This window comes from Pinus tabuliformis, chromosome 7, assembly GCF_031772625.1.
Source record: "Pinus tabuliformis cultivar Carrire ecotype Pingquan chromosome 7, CPIR1, whole genome shotgun sequence".
NCBI lineage: Eukaryota > Viridiplantae > Streptophyta > Pinopsida > Pinales > Pinaceae > Pinus > Pinus tabuliformis.
In genome coordinates, this window is record NC_142293.1 from 768,240,886 (window position 1) to 768,257,680 (window position 16,795).

Genomic DNA, 16,795 nt, shown 5'->3' on the forward strand with positions numbered 1-16,795 from the left:
ATTGATTCAAGGTATTGAAGCTATTGTTTGGATTTGGGGATCTATTTTTACTACTAGTAGAGGTTCCCTCTCCAAGCATTAGCCCTTGCTTTTTTGGAGACATGGGCCCTTTCCCTTTCTACCTTGTGGTTGCTTGAGGAGGAGCATGGTTGTTCTTCCTTGTGGGGCCTCTTCTCCTTTTTTGTAAAATGGCCATATTCATGGAAAAACATGAATTTAAATGGAAGTTTATCATAATCAACTTCCTGTATGTGAGACTGATTGTCTGAATTTAGATTTATTTCTTTTGGCAAACCTTTATCTAGGTCCACCTCCACACATATCCTCATGTAGGCTTGCAATCCTTTTTGTGGCTTAGGTCAGTCAATGTATTTGCCAAGGGCATTTTCTATACTCCTAAAATTTTCCTCATTCCAGCAATGTAGCAAGAAGAAGGGAAGTTTGACTCATATCAGGACTACTTCTGGAATATCACATCCAGGATTAAAATCTAGACTCCACTGATCCACATATAACCTTTGAACCCCCACGAATTAGATCCATTCTTGAGGATGGGATCTTGATTTGCTTTGTCTTCGAACGGGAAGGTGTAAAACCATTGTCTGCAAAATGATGTTGAAACCTTAATTTTAATATTGGGTATCTAGTTCTTGTCAATCCATGAATGTAGGGATCTCATAGAGGGCCATGAGCCCATAAATTGACCAATAAACCCCTGATATGCAAGCTTTAGGGCCATCAATCTGGATTGAGAAGCGTGAACCTCCACCTTTCGAATGTTGTCGATCTTCTTTACAAATTTGGGGGATTCGACATTCTAGAAACACAACCCTCCAACATCAAGGGTGTTGAATGTCACTATGTCTAGAAGGGGCGGGGGGACATGAGGACCCTCCCAAACCTTGATCCATCTTCAATGAAGAGAGAAATGCAACAAAGGGAATTGGGCTTAGCAATATGCACTAGGGTACGCAAGAAGAAAGAAACTGTAAACAAATATTTATTTATTTTTATATATAAAAGATGGAATTTAATTATAAATAGTGTATTATGAAATGAATTTTATTTTTATTTTTAATTATTAATATTTTAAACTAATATATTAATTTTTTTATTAAAATTATGAAAATATCAGTGAAGATGTTAAATTTAATATTTTTTGTTTGTTAAGTTGTGTGAGTCTTGAGATCATTGCACGCTTAACTTTTGGCTTGAGAAATTGTGAAATTGTGACCGAGGGGCATCTAAGCCGTCAAAATCAATCAGGGCACCCAACCTGGGTCACACCAACCCTTAACATGGTTAGATTTTCACCCATAAAATTTTGAACCAGTGATCTTCACATCACAAAATACCTTAATAGCACACCCATCACTATCTATTCTACACATGTGAACAATTCTAAAATTAATATTGAAAATAATCAAAATCATAATATTTTTACAATTATCAAAATATCAATATTTTTTAATAAAATCGTTAAATAACATTAAAATTATCAAAATGTTAATTTTCTTTATTAAAATGACCCTATTATCAAAATCTTTAAATTTAATTTTTTTATTAAAATAATTGAAATATTAATACCATTTATTAAAAGTAAGATTGATATCATCAAAATGTCAATTTTCAACATTGAAATTATCAAACTATCAGACGTATATTTTTTATTTATTTATCGAACTACCGAAATATCAATATACTTTATTTTTATCATCTTTATGAAAGCCTATTAAAATATAAAAAATGAACATTAAAATTATCAAATTTATATTCGTTTATTTTTTATTTCTTTATTGAAACTATCGAAATATCAATATTCTCTTCTTTTTAGCGAAGCTATTAGAATATGGAAATTATCCCATTGAAAATTGAAATTATCTATAAATATATATTTAAAAAAAAATTGAAATAAAAAAATTAAAAAAAAAAAAAAATTGATATCGATAAAATGGAAATTGAAATTATTAAAATACTTATGAAACAGTACACTTGAAGATTGAAATTCTCAAAACCATTAAATTGTAACACAGGTTTAAAATTCCAAAAAAAATAAATTATTGAAAAGTAAGATTATGTTAAATTATGAAAACATTAAAGATTGATCTCAATTTTGATTGGAAAATTTGAAGTTTTAACGAAGTATATAATTTCAAATTTTTAATCAAAATTAAAACTATCATATTGTTGAAAATTGAGATGATGAAAATTAAATTTATTAAAATAAAATATTTTAAAATTCTAATTAAAATTGGGATTATTAAAATTCTGAAAAATAAAATCATAAAGATTTAGATTATCAAAATTCTGGAAATTAATATTATAAAAATTAAAATTATTAAAATAATCAATTATGGATTCTAACTAAAATCTTAAAATTTATTTTTGGTTTTGAAATTTCAACTTCAGATAACTTCACATCCCCTCTTTAGTATTGAACTACACACATGTTTTTCTTTATTAAAATTTGTATATCATTGATGATGGTTATTTAATTTTTCAATTTGGCAATTCAATGTGTGATTTAGAAATTTACTTGTATAAATATATTTATATACATATAAAAAAAATCAAATAAAATTATAGAAAGCAAAAGAAATTAGCAATTTTGTTCACTGATAAATATTCCATTATGTAACACTCATAATACAAAGACTTTAAGATGAAACTTCAATATAAACATAGACTCATCCATATTGGATTTTTTTAACTTATTAGAAAAAATGCATCTTTGTCTCCAATCATACAATGTTATCCTACATTGTACACATTTATGAAGCATAAACATAACCTAGGTTGAGACTCACACAACATGTCCACACCCATGGGCTATCTGCTATTTTATATAAAGCACTAGCTGGCTTTTCTTGTTTTTGTAGGTGATGTAGTTGTTTTTTGTTTGATTTGGAGAGTTTCATGTAGTTTATTTAGTGTTAGACACACTCTCTTAATTTTTAGAAAATGGGTTTATTTGTTAGTTTGATTAGAAAACAAATATATTTTGTAGTTGGATATGGAAATCTCAAATGTGTGGTTACTAAGGCTCTGGCATTCATACTTGAATCTAAACACAGTTGGGTTTGTTCCTTTTAAGTGTTAACTTGTTTTATTCTTTTTCCTTATCAAAAGATTATGAATTTCTTCAAAATTCATATCTACATATTATTATTACTTAAAATTTTAGAATCCTTCCAACTTTTTATTTAAAAGTGGTTTCAAACATGTATTATTTTTTATGGACTTGAAGCTATATTTATTTAATAAGTCCAACTCATCAAATTGAAAGCTAATATCAATTGGTCTTCTTCAAAATACATAATAATTTATGGATTTAACCAAACTACTTGAAAACTTTTCAAGCATGGTTGAGTATAGTATGTAAAACCTTTGAAATTAAATAAATAGTGATCTTGCATTAAATAATTAGATAATTTGACATTAAAAATGAATATGGTTAAATTTTTACAATCTTTAAAAAATAATACAAAATATATACATCTTTAATAGTATTTAATTAAAACTTATTTTATAATCAATCCAAAATTTAAAAATTAATTAATTAAAACTTATTTTATAATCAAAACCAAAATTAAAAAAAATTAATGACACAAAACTTATATTAATACAAAAATATTAATTTAATTTATACGAGACACTTTATTTTCCTTTTGTCCAATTGATACGAGACACAAGAATACCTCTTTTACTCTATTTTCTTTTTGCCCTCCCTCCTGATTGCTTTTTTAAATTATAGAAGCAAGCTGCCTTGCCTCCTCAAAAACTTTATTTTATATATATATATATATATATATATATATATATATATATATATATATTTATTTATTTATTTATTTATTTATTTATTTATATATGCTTTTATATATATATATATACATAATTAGTACAAGTTGCTTTGAACTAACGCCACCTTGGGAGTACTTTTCGTGGGTATGATCGAACGACAAGAACGATGAATATATCCCAAAATATATATATATATATATATATAATAAATTTAGAAATTTGGAACAATAACCTTTACCAATTTCTACTCAATATAATTAAATTGTTAGGAGCATGAAATCGCCACCTCAATCTACTTATGGGAGTGAGTACTTACCAATTTCTACTTAATGTAATTAAATTGTTAGGAACATGAAATCTTACAACCACCTCAATCTACTTATGGGAGTGAGTACTTATAATCCACATGCCTCTCCACTCCCATGTCACTAAGAGTGGATGATGCTTATTACAGCGTTGAGTTGGAAACTTAAAGCACTTAATATGTCATATATTTTTGTCAAAACTTGTATTATATCATATGTTTACATTCTAATATATGTGAGTAGTTTACTTTTAAAAAAAATAAACCTATACTTATTTTTATAATAATATTTATTTTTATAATATTAATTTTATTAATTACAATTTTTTTTGGTTGTGTGTCTTCCTTGGAGTTTATTTTAAAGGCCATGCTTCAATTTGTATGTAAAAATGGGTTTCCTAATAAACCATTAAAGATGTTGGTTATTTTGTTTAGTAATTGATAAAATATTATTTAATATGCAGTGTTTTAAAGGAGGAGACTAAACAAATGAAACATATTATTGCGCAGTGTTTTAATGGAGGAGGCCAAACAAATGAAACATATTATTGTTTATATACTCCAATGAAGGTTGTAAAAAGTCATTCAACTTGTATTAACATTTTCTATTCATTATAAGGTGTTTGATAGGTTGTCGAAAAGGTGGTTAGTCATTGACACAAAGTTGAGTTTATTTTCTACTTGAAACAATTCATATATGTTTCTTGTAAAACATAATAATTATTATTGGACCTTTAAATTTTAAGTGCTTACAATAGGAGATAATTACTAATTGGTCCATATAGGGGCATTTGCATGATGTTGATGGTCGAAAAAGTGGTAATGGAATGCATTGGAACTCACTCACATAAGAATGTGTGTGAATGGTTAGAAATATGCATGCATTCCTAATCCTATATCCTTAATTCTCTTCAAACCTCCATGCATGCTTGCAATCTTAGACTTAGACTTGTTAAGAACACAAGTTTGTTACAAAAGTGTGTTTATGTTCTCAAAAGAAAGTCTATTTTATTAGGAACATTTGCATGGCCTTAGGAGTGTGTGTGTGCTTTTACAAACATGAGCACACTTTCAGGAGCGCATACATGCTTTTATGACTAAAGCATTGTTGACAGGGATATATTACCTGACAATAATCACAAGGATTCTCTCTGATATGAGGGCCTAATTAGACCTCACACCATTTAGGGGTAAGAGACCCATTTGGATTCTAGCCTGGTAACCATGCTTGGTTTTTATAAACACTATAAGATATTGAATGATCATCATAGCAAAAGGGGAATATGAAAATTAAACTAAAACTATCAAATTGTGAAAATGAAACTAAGCTAAACCAACTAAGAACTAAATGACAGATGAGAACAGGAAGCAATGAGCTATTAAACATCCCAAATGCAAAGTCAATGAAACATTCAAATGATATTTTGGATAACAATGAATGTTTAAATTGTTAGAGAAAATACAGAATATTCAGTCTCTGGTCTAACAAGTACTTGTTAAATGTAGAAAAAATAACCATCCGAGGAAAAAAAGGCCACCTAGTTCACATAATAATTCGTTAACTAGCAAAAATAAATCTCATCGAATACACAACATAAACGTATTTTCTAAAGAATAATCTAAAAAAAAACATAATGCATTCCAAGTTATGATTTCAGAAGTGGCCTTCAAGGCTTCTCAATATTATGTATCATTGAATATAAGATATACTAGCCCTTCCTAGCTCTAGTCTACAAAGATTTCCAAAAAATTCAAAAGTCCTTCTCTCTTAAAGTTACACTATATTAATTACCTCTATGGAGGCATGGAAAAGTGAGCCAACAAGGGGGAGGGAATCTTACCACCTCACCACCTCTCCTACCATTAAAGAGGGGGGATGCCATGGGCATTTCCGCCCATACACTTCTCACAGGCCACAAGCCTAGATCTCCAAGAGCATTAAGATGGTATACTCTACATCCTCAATGCTTTCTCACTTTAATCACAGTCATGTTAAGCCTTTCTACTACACCCGTGCCCATTTCCAGTTGTAGGTGGGACTTTTTGTGGTGATTGATGTCCCAAGCCCCCCTATCCTAGACCCCTATAGCGCCTATCCTTTGGCAAAGTCTGGAACCTACACCATTCGAACGATTGCAGGGGAGGTCACTCTAGGAAAATAGGTTTCTTAGTGGTGGGGAGAGTTGTAGTCACATAGTAACAAAGCCTGGACATCTGCTAGAAGAGTGGTAAAATTTTCTATGACCAACTTCTACAACTATTCTTGTATGGTTCTTTCGGCATGGTGGACTTTAGTGTTTTGTAAATAGGGCATCCTCGTGGCATTCAAAACTCCTGTTGTGTTCTGGTTCACTTTGGCTTATTTCCATGCTTAATCACCCCCCCTCCCTCCCCCACCTCACCCCTATTTTGCTCCCTTTTCTTGTTTTACTATAACTCCTCCTAGTTAGCCTAGATGTTGATTCTCAATCTCCACACATCCCTATTTTGGTTTAGTTTCTCTTGGCTTACGAGTCCTCTCCTCCCCTCAATATTTATCAACTTTGTTTCTTGTCTACTCTTGGATGTCATGCCACAACAAAGGATGCATTCTCACTAGAGTTCTAGAGGTCGAGGCTCTTTGAGAAAACCCCAAGCCCAAGCTCAATACTAGTATGTTGTATCAATTTTCCATTCTACTTTTGCACTTGAAATTCAAGAAAAAATTCAACAAATGGAAGCTATGACTACTAATGACCACTAGGCCTATTCAGAATCTAAAATCAAAACTACATTTTCTAGTTGGTTCCATGATCCTAGTCACACCATGGGACAACAACGTTAATACTTTATAGCCATCACCCTTCACTAGCAAATGAAGATGCTTTTGGGTCATGTCCTCAAAGAAAAACATGAGAATCATAATGAGATAACTACACACCTCAATGTAATCCGAATGGTCCAATGTCACCAAAACTCTTGATTGGCTAATGTCGATGCACATCTAGCACATATCAAGGGTCATCTTCAGTGCGATTACCAACCTCCAACATGCTCAAGTGAACAAGTCCTGGCCCTGGTACTGTCCTTTGGTAAATGATGCTCACACAGGTCTCTTGGCTTATGTTTTGGTTTGAGAAACTTTCTTTTATTTTCATAGTTATATGGATGGCCATTTACACCTAGAAGATGATATGTAATATTTTTGACAAGCTTCCTAGTCAATTGTCTAAACGTAGGATAACTAAATCTGAATCTATATTTTTGAGTATTTTGATGGATAGGAAACTAGTAAGCCTCCTCCATTGTTATTGGTCTAATTTCTCTTATGGCAAATCGTGACAGTGAGCAGGAAAACAATGAACTTTTTATGCCAAAGATTATAGTTTGGATTAGTAACCACCTCTTGACATTGTTAGGCTTCTCTAGGGTAATTACAACTCTCCATTTTCTCATTATTTTCAATTATAATAAGGAAAAATAATTTTTAAAACTCTTGGAAAACAAGCTAACATTTGTTACAATGGGTTGGATCCCCAATTGACACCCAAGGACTTTTTGAATATAGGCTAGCCAGATTTCATAAAATGATGCAATCATTTTAATCTTGTTATGTAATACAATATCCATGATGACATGGTACTCTAAAGTGTTCTCAGAGAGAGTCAATACTTATTTATTCAAGGGGACCAAGAAATAATTTAGTATTTTTTGCTAGGCAAGCTCCACACAGTGCTGCCTAAGATTGTCTTTAGTAGGTTTATTGGTGAAGACACTAAAGGAAAATTCTTTAGCATTTAGAAACTCGTCCAATTATCTATTTACTTCTTCATTTGGCCTAGCCTCTCCTTGGGCCCCAATGGATAGTATCCTGTTCATCTTAATTATTCTCTTAGCCAAGGAGTAATGTTGTTGGTATTGTGTCACAACTTTGGAGATTCCTTTCTCAAGTTTCTCTTGAACTTCAAATCCTAGTTGATAGTGATGGAATCATATGTCAATTCTTGCACATTGATTCTAGGGACTTATGGTGTGGACTAAGCATATTCCTTGGGCCATTTCTCTAGCTAGTTTATATCATTCAACACTTGTTGAAGTTGAGTACCATGTTCCTTGGCATGTCCCCAAAGTGACAACAACTTGACTGAAATATTTTGCAATATTTAGAGGCATGAGAACAATTGTTTAACAGAAGACTTGTAAGATTCATGTATCTCAAAAGAACATGTTCGGTAATATTCTATCCTAGCATTCATTTTCTTGATGGTCTTGACTTATTATTTTCACTTGGTTATATGATCACCTTTCCATCTTAGTTACTCTAGGAGATATTGCACATTTGTCTTTGTGGCTTGAGAGAATGTTGTGCCAACTGAAACCATAAAAAGTGGATATTTTCTAGTGTCATGCAAGATAGTTGTTTCAATATTGACCTGCACTATAGGTATATGTGGGGTGGAAAATGTTTTATGTGTATGTTCCAATATCATGTTCAATCTCTAATCACACTTAAATCTACCTAGATTGACCACTTTCTTCCTTTTAGCTAGTGTTATGCCCATTTATTCAAAAGGAAAGTGTCCCTTGTGATCACAAGAGATGTTGGTTGGACTGGTTCAACATCCACATCATTTGAATTAGGTTGTATAGTTGGTTCATATTCCTCTTGTTAGGCCTTAAGAACTTATTCTCTATCTCTAGCCTTTGCTTCACCTTGCCTTATTTTTTATTCCTCCTCTTGTTTTCTTATTTCTTTGTTTTCTCATTTATTCTACTCTCTCTCCCCTCATCCTTTATTTATAATTTCCTTTAGGCTTAATTTCCTAGGCTATATGTCCTACTTCTTGGTCTCACTCCAACTTTTTCTCTTACTCGATTCTAACAACCTCTTGTTGAGTATCTTATTTTTATGATTGTGCTTCCTTTCCAAATTGAGCCATTTGTTTTATAGTTTAGGTATGATTGTAACCTACTCTTGAAATATCCTTTGAGAAAATTAAGTCATTTTCTTTTCTTTGTTATATCCAAATTGTTAGCCACACTCTCACATAAAACAATCAATAAGTCCAAAATAATTAAAATTATAAAACTTGGAATAATTTCTACTAATCTTTAATTCTAGAATGAGTCAATTTGTTTAGGTCTACTTGGTTGAGAGATTCTCTCCAACTAGTTAGGCTCCTAGATTAGTGTGTGGTTGAAACCAAAGTGATTGTGTCTCCAAAATAGACGAACTATCTTGAGACATATACTTGATGTATTTAAATATTGTATCATTATCATTATTTTGTGAGATACAATACATTAAGGCTTGAGAATCCTTTTCCACCATGTTTATGTTGTCTCAGTCTCTCTTAAATTTTATTTTTTATTTTTATTAATTCTTTTATTGGGTATCAGAGCCAAAGTGTGAAATCTGTGTTTTCTGTGATGGTTTGAGCATTGTAGCTAATTGGAGGCCTGCACTGGAAATTAAAGAGATAAATTGCAGCAGATGATGCATCATCTGTTTCCCGCACTCTTGTCTGAAGCTCCACAGTTGTGGTGCATGGCAACTATATAGTGTACTTGCTTGACCAACTCATTAAATCTTTCTGATTTATCAGATGGCTCCAGTGCGCCCAAGTCAAAGAAAAAGTTCCAAATTTCCAAATCGAATGAGAGCCATATGATCTGCCAAGTGAAGGTAGATTGCTGGATTGAAGGCAACGCCTAGCTCAAATATTCCATCTGTGTGCGTGAAGAATTCATATCAGTTGTGTGAAATTTTATATGAAATATCTATGCATGAAGAAGCCACATCAACATAGATTTGGTCACATATAGTGTGAATCTACGATTGACAGAAACGTTGGACGAGAATTTGAAACAGAGACGGTAAATATCAGTCAAAGAGATCTGATGACAGATAAAGAAAGTAGCATGGCCGATATAGCATTCTTCTAAATTGGGCGTGGTAATTAATTGGATATCACGTGCAAATTATGCACACTGCGAGTTGATGATGTTATATTTTGATGTTAATTGGTTCGTGGGAAGTTTCATGTGTGCGCCACATTCGATTTAATGTGGCCATAGGTGTCAAGCGTATCATTGAAAATAATTAAATTTTGGATTCATGTAGAAGGAAAATCTTGATCAGCGTATGAAGGTGTTGATTGAAGTGCCTTGACAAACCCAGAGTCACAGGTGGTGGAGGCTGCGTCAATCTTATGGCTGCTGCTGAAATTGAAGTGTTGGACTTATGCATTGATGTGGATGAGCAACCCTTATCATTCTTATTATCAACATTTCATATCGGAGTTTATTGCAATCCTGCAATATCCAACTCGAAAATCTTCAACAATGGTCGGTAGTTCCCTGTAGACGGTGGAACGTCGAAGTCCATTGCCACAACGCAAGCTGCTGATGCGATGGAGCTTGTAAAAAAGCTTGATGTAGCTGTGAAGGAATTCTGGAGAACTCGATTGTGTGAATTAAGAGTTGGGACCATTTGATCGAGCGGAGCTATTGTACAAAGCGTGGAGGATGTCTGCCTAGTGATTATTATCAACGAGGTAAATGAAATTTGTATTTTGCTACAAATTTCATGACCTAAATACATGTTTGAGTTTCTCTGAGGAGGACCAGTGTGAAGGACTCACTCGCCTGTCTATAAAAGGTAGAATCATCAAAGCTAAAATGTTAAGGAAATGAAATATATTTCTCGAGCATCAATTTTTTTGAGCTAGATTTTGTTGCCTGCAATAGCCATTTACACAACAATTTCTAATTTTACAGTCAAATTAGATGATGTGAAACTTTAGAGAATCTCAAGCTGTTTCCAGAATCTGGACGTGGTAGCGTTTAGTGATTCGAGGCTACCGATCGATTCTTAGTAATGTTATCGTTGAAGCAGTTGTTTATGTATTTGTTTGATTAGATGAAATAGCATTAAAACTGCAACAACCAACCACTGTCAACGTTAGTCCTTAGAATGGTGTGTGATCATCGTGAGTGAGATCAATTTTCCAGTGGGATGCGGCTTGGACAAGCATTTAGCAAGCAACCTACAATTTAAAAGCTTCACGTGTACCTCACATCAAGGTTGTCATATGGTAAAATCACTATCAATTTTTTCCCATGTTGATTGAAATCAATAGAGGAACCTGCACGAATGCTTGAAGTTGTCAATAAATGGAGCCAGCTACTGGATTTGTCACCAAATTCGTGACCCTATAGATTATTTGTAGTTCATAAGGACTTAAAGCTGCGCTGATAGAACAAAGTGTTCAAGAGGTTGATATCTTTGTTCCGAAAAAACTAAAAAAAAAAAAGAACAAAAAACGCACTTACAGATTCCAGAAGAGGTTTGATCAAAGAACTGGTTTCCTCTTGCGCGTTTAGCCCAAGAAAATGAGGTATGCTCTGCATCAACGTGCTGCCACCATTGAGGTGTTGTGGCGTTGGAAAGTTATGACACTCAAACATTTTACTTGAATATTCAAAGCCAATTGGCTCTTTCACCATAAATATTCAGGTGTGTGAGTATATTTTTTCTGTAAGTTCTCTTTCCTTCGTATCATATTAGCGACAGTAAAGGGTGGGTCTTCTTTTTAAAAAACATGGATAGGCTTGCGTTATTAATACGTAGCAATTGAAATTGATTTTGGGCTCACGAGGCCTCAAACAACTTCTCCCACATGCCTTCGTCCATTCTCTCCGTTGGTAGACCAGCTGATAAGAGTCAGATTTGAAGTATGAAAAAATTAAGATGCGTGCTGATATAGTTTTTAATTTAAAGTTATGTTAGTGTTAATTGATGTATTTTCGATTCTACAATAAGTTGAGAATCCAAGATCATGAGACCAATGGCAGGCCAAGAAAGAGACCAAGAGTTGACATGGTTGTGGATCAAACAGTTGTGGATCAGACAGTGGATTGTTGTGTTTAAAATGATTTTGCCTTCTACCTGATGAGCATCACCTCGACTTTTTAAAAAATGAGCTTGCAACTATTGCCAAATTGAAATTGAAATGTTTTGTAACTTTCAAATCATCATTTTATTTGTAAGTTAATTTGAGTAACTTGAAAATCATCATTTTATTTGTAAGTTAATTTGAGTTATATTGGGTGCATTCTTGGTTGAACCCGATACCCGTTTTAATCATTGTGAATTGAATCGTATTGAGTGCATTTTGGGTGGTAGTCGACACCTTAAACTTGTCAAATAAAGTGAGCAGAGAAAAGCAAAGCACAACTCTAAAATCAAGCAAGCAAATTTAAGCAAACAAGTTCAAGCGAGCAAGTTCGAAAAATTAGGCAAGTGTTAAAAGCAAGTGAGCGTGAGTTCAAGCGAACGAGTTCACATGGAGCAAAACATTCAATTGATAGAGGTTCTTAACGATTTGATCATATCCACTACTAAAGACATGGCAAAAATTAGTAAAGCGACTCTTGTTGATATTAAAATGCATCTACATCAGACACATGAAATGGTAGAGTTTCTCCAACTTGAATCACAGTTGCAACGAGATGAGTTATTGTAGAAGGGTCGTGTTTCAAAGACTTTCAACAATACAAATGCAGATAAATATGATTCCAAGCCACTCAACCATACAACTTCAAGTGTAGAAGGTGTCCATGATCAAGTTCAACCTTCTTGTTCCAATCCAATCATTAAACCATGGGAAGAAATCCATTGCAACAAAACTTGATGTGGCTTAGGATATGACAAAGATGACAACAAATTGCATATTCTTGATTATTCAAAACCAATCAAGTTCATCAGTTGAAGATTTATTGCTTCAGTAACATCAAAAATCCATGAGAAAGTTGCACAACAACCAAAAATTTGCCAACATTGTCAAAGAACATGTCATATGGAAGACCATTGTTTCGATCTCCATCCTTGTCACCATTGTGGCAAGAAAAATCACTCATCAAAAAAATGTTGCAAATGAAACCAACCAGACATATTTAAGATCAGTTATACATGGATTGATCCTTGGGAGTGATCATCTACAGTCAAACAATTATACAAGTTTTATGATAGAATTCAATCTCACATGAAGATAAATATTTCGGCCAGTAGTGAAAAGATGATACTCTCATGCACCTAAAAGGGGGAGTACAACAATGAAACTCTCCTGCATATGAAAGGGGGGGGGGGGGGGGAGTTCACAACAAATACAGATGGTTATGGTCTCTCCTTTCAGCTGATAAAGGGGGGAATTGATGGTTTTCAAACGAAAAGTTTCAACACAATTTTCCAATGGGCATCAAAATTTTCTAGTGGGAAAGAAATTGGGATGTTGATTGAGAGTATTTGTGGAATTATTTTGTTCACTTGGATGGTCATTGGACCAAGAAAAGGATAGATGAGTCCTTTTTCATTACAACTTGGAATTTGATGGAGTTTTTGAGCATTTTTAGAGTTGTATCAAACTTGCAACTGATTCACTTCTCTTGGTGTGCTCTCTTCATATTGGAGTTTTCAGCATCCATTTGTGGCGGTTTTTCGAGCAGTTCTTCATTGAGGATCAATGCAACAGTTTCAGCATGAAGACTTGGTGATGGTACTAGGTTCTCTTGGAGATGGAGGATTAGATAAGCATTTGAGATTCCTTGAGTATTGGGAATCCAAGATAGGAGTAGTTATGAGGACCAATACTCTCTGAGGATAGGGAAGGGTATCCAAGATAAGAGTAGTCGAAGAGGAATGCTATTCTTTGAGGATTAGGAATCCAAGATAAGAATATTCCTATAAGGAAATACCTTATGAACATCCAGATGGGTTATGTACCTTGAGAGGTAGTGGTGGTGGTGTCCAAATGTATGCCTCGAGCATTGTGCTCTAATCTAGTGGAGAGTCAGAGCTTGTCAGTCAAGGACTTGTTATTTTGTAATTTACAATGTTGGTTATGATTTTGATGCTTGATGATGCTTATCAATTCAAACTCTTCTTATTAGAATATTTCAATTTGAGAGTATCCTTGCATCCTATTGTGTAACTATGAATACCTTCTTGGTTAAGAGAGAGTGTTGAAAAGGTTGTTATTTTGTAATTTACAATGTTGGTTATGATTTTGATGCTTGATGATGCTTATCAATTCAAACTCTTCTTATTAGAATATTTCAATTTGAGAGTATCCTTGCATCCTATTGTGTAACTATGAATACCTTCTTGGTTAAGAGAGAGTGTTGAAAAGTGTAACTAGGTTCGATCTTCATAGTTATCCTTGTACTTGTATTATTATGTATTTTAGTAAAAAAAAAAAAAAACTAATTATTATTATTTTGAATCAGTGATCGGAGAATCCACAGTTTTAACATCTTTATACCAACGTTTCAAATCCCAAGTGGGATCCATCATCAGGGCTGAAGAATGATGATACAAGAAGAGCAAAAAACCTAAATAAATACTAATGAGGAGGAAGAATAAGAGAGAACAAAGAGTCGGCTCAAATTTTTAATTTTATTTTATTTTTATATAATTTTATTTTTATTTTATTCATATTAATTATTATAAATAATTAATTTTTATAATAAGTTAATATTATAAATAAATAATAAATTAGTATTAATAATATTATTGTTATACATATTAATTATTATAAATAATTAATATTTACAATAAATTAATTATTATACATAATTAATAATAATCATATTTTCTTGTTATTCATATTAATTACTAATTATTAAACATAAATGATATTTATAATTAATATATTAATTAATAAATTTAATTAATATGAAACTACAACAATAGAAATCAATTATTATATAAATAATTAATTAATATTGTATAATGAATAATTAATTATAATTGAATATTAATAATTAAATATAATAATTAATTAATTAATTAATATATTGATTAATATATTAATATAATTATTATATAAAGTAAATAATTCAAATCATATTAGAAAATTTTAGTGATTAGGATTAAGGTTGACTAATAATTAACTAATTAATAGGTTTAAGTCATACTAACTAATTAATATAATAATCAAATTAATAATTATTATTAATAATTAATAATTAATTTTATAGTTAACTAATATAATAATTCAAATATTAAATGATGTAATAGATAATAAATAAATTAGATAATATTAACATAATAATGATCATAATAATGATCAATTGTTATTAATTAATTATTCTTATATAATGATGATTAAAATATTATAATAATTAATTAATTAATTAATATATTAATTAATGTATTAATAAAATTATAATTATTAAATAAATTAAATTATAGGAGATTAGTATCTATAGATGACTAAAATAATGATAATTAACTAAATAATATATATATATATATATATTTTATATTTTTTTTTTTTTTTTTTTTTTTTATCATATTAATTAATTAATATATTAATACAAATTAATAATTAATATTTATAGCTAACTAATATTCAAATATTAATTAATATAATAGCTAATAAATTAATATAATATTAATATAAGACTAATCAAATGTTATATAATAATTAATTAATAATTAGTATAAAATGATAATTAAATGAATATTATAATAATTAATTAATATAATAATTAATATATTAATTAATATAATAATTATTAAATAAATTAAATTTATTAAATAAATTAAATTTAATTAAATAAATTAAATTTAATTAATATATTTAAATTATATTAGTAATTATAAATAGTTAATATTTATAGTTAACTAATATAATAAAAATATATTAATTAAATTATAAAAGAAGACTAAAGATGAAAAATAGAATAAGAAAAGGAGAGGGGACAACATACCTGCATTACCTGGGGATGGGTTGGCGACTTCTAATTTCTTTTATCACGGGGAGCCAGCTTCCGCTAATTTCCATACCATTGTCTCTGTTCAGATTCTGAGGATGCTTAATAATCTCAAGAGCTTCTCTGATCTTTCGTCTTTGATGATGCTCCTCTCTTGCGATGATGGATGCGTTTTCTAGGCAAATATGGTGTTTAGTCTTCAAGGAGTGTTCCGCCAATGCTGAGGTACGAGATCTTCCATTTCTGATATCAGCGCCATGTTCTTTGAGCCTTGTCTGGAGGGAGCGACCAGTTTCACCTATGTAGCTTTTTCCACAAGAACAGTCTATTTTATAGACTCCTTTAAGCTGAAGATTGTCAATATCATCTTTAACGGACTTCAAACTATGTCTGATGGTACCGGGGGCTGAGAAATGAGTGATAATGTTTTTCTTTCTTAGGATTTTAGCGATCTTGTCAGTAACACCATGGATATAAGGTAGAAAAATCTTACCCTGAGGTTGCTCTTGCGTCTTATGCTCATGTGATGACAACTTTCTTTCAGCTCTCTCAAAGGCTTTCTTAATCTCATGCTCTTTGTAGCCTATCCTCTTAAAATTTGAAACCAAATGATTCTTTTCTTCATTCAGGTGTTCTGAGTCCGAAATTCGAAGGGCTCTGATGGCAAGGGTGTTTAGAACACCAAACTTTTGGGCCGGGTGATGGTGGGAATTCGCATGGAGGTAACTTTCTGTGTGTGTTGCCTTTCTGAAAACCTTGTGGCCTAGAGAGCCATCCTCCTTTCTGATGATTAGAACGTCCAAAAATGGATCCCACTTGGGATTTGAAACGTTGGTATAAAGATGTTAAAACTGTGGATTCTCCGATCACTGATTCAAAAGACACAAGCCACAGATCTCTAAAATCCAGTTATTATTATTATTATTATTA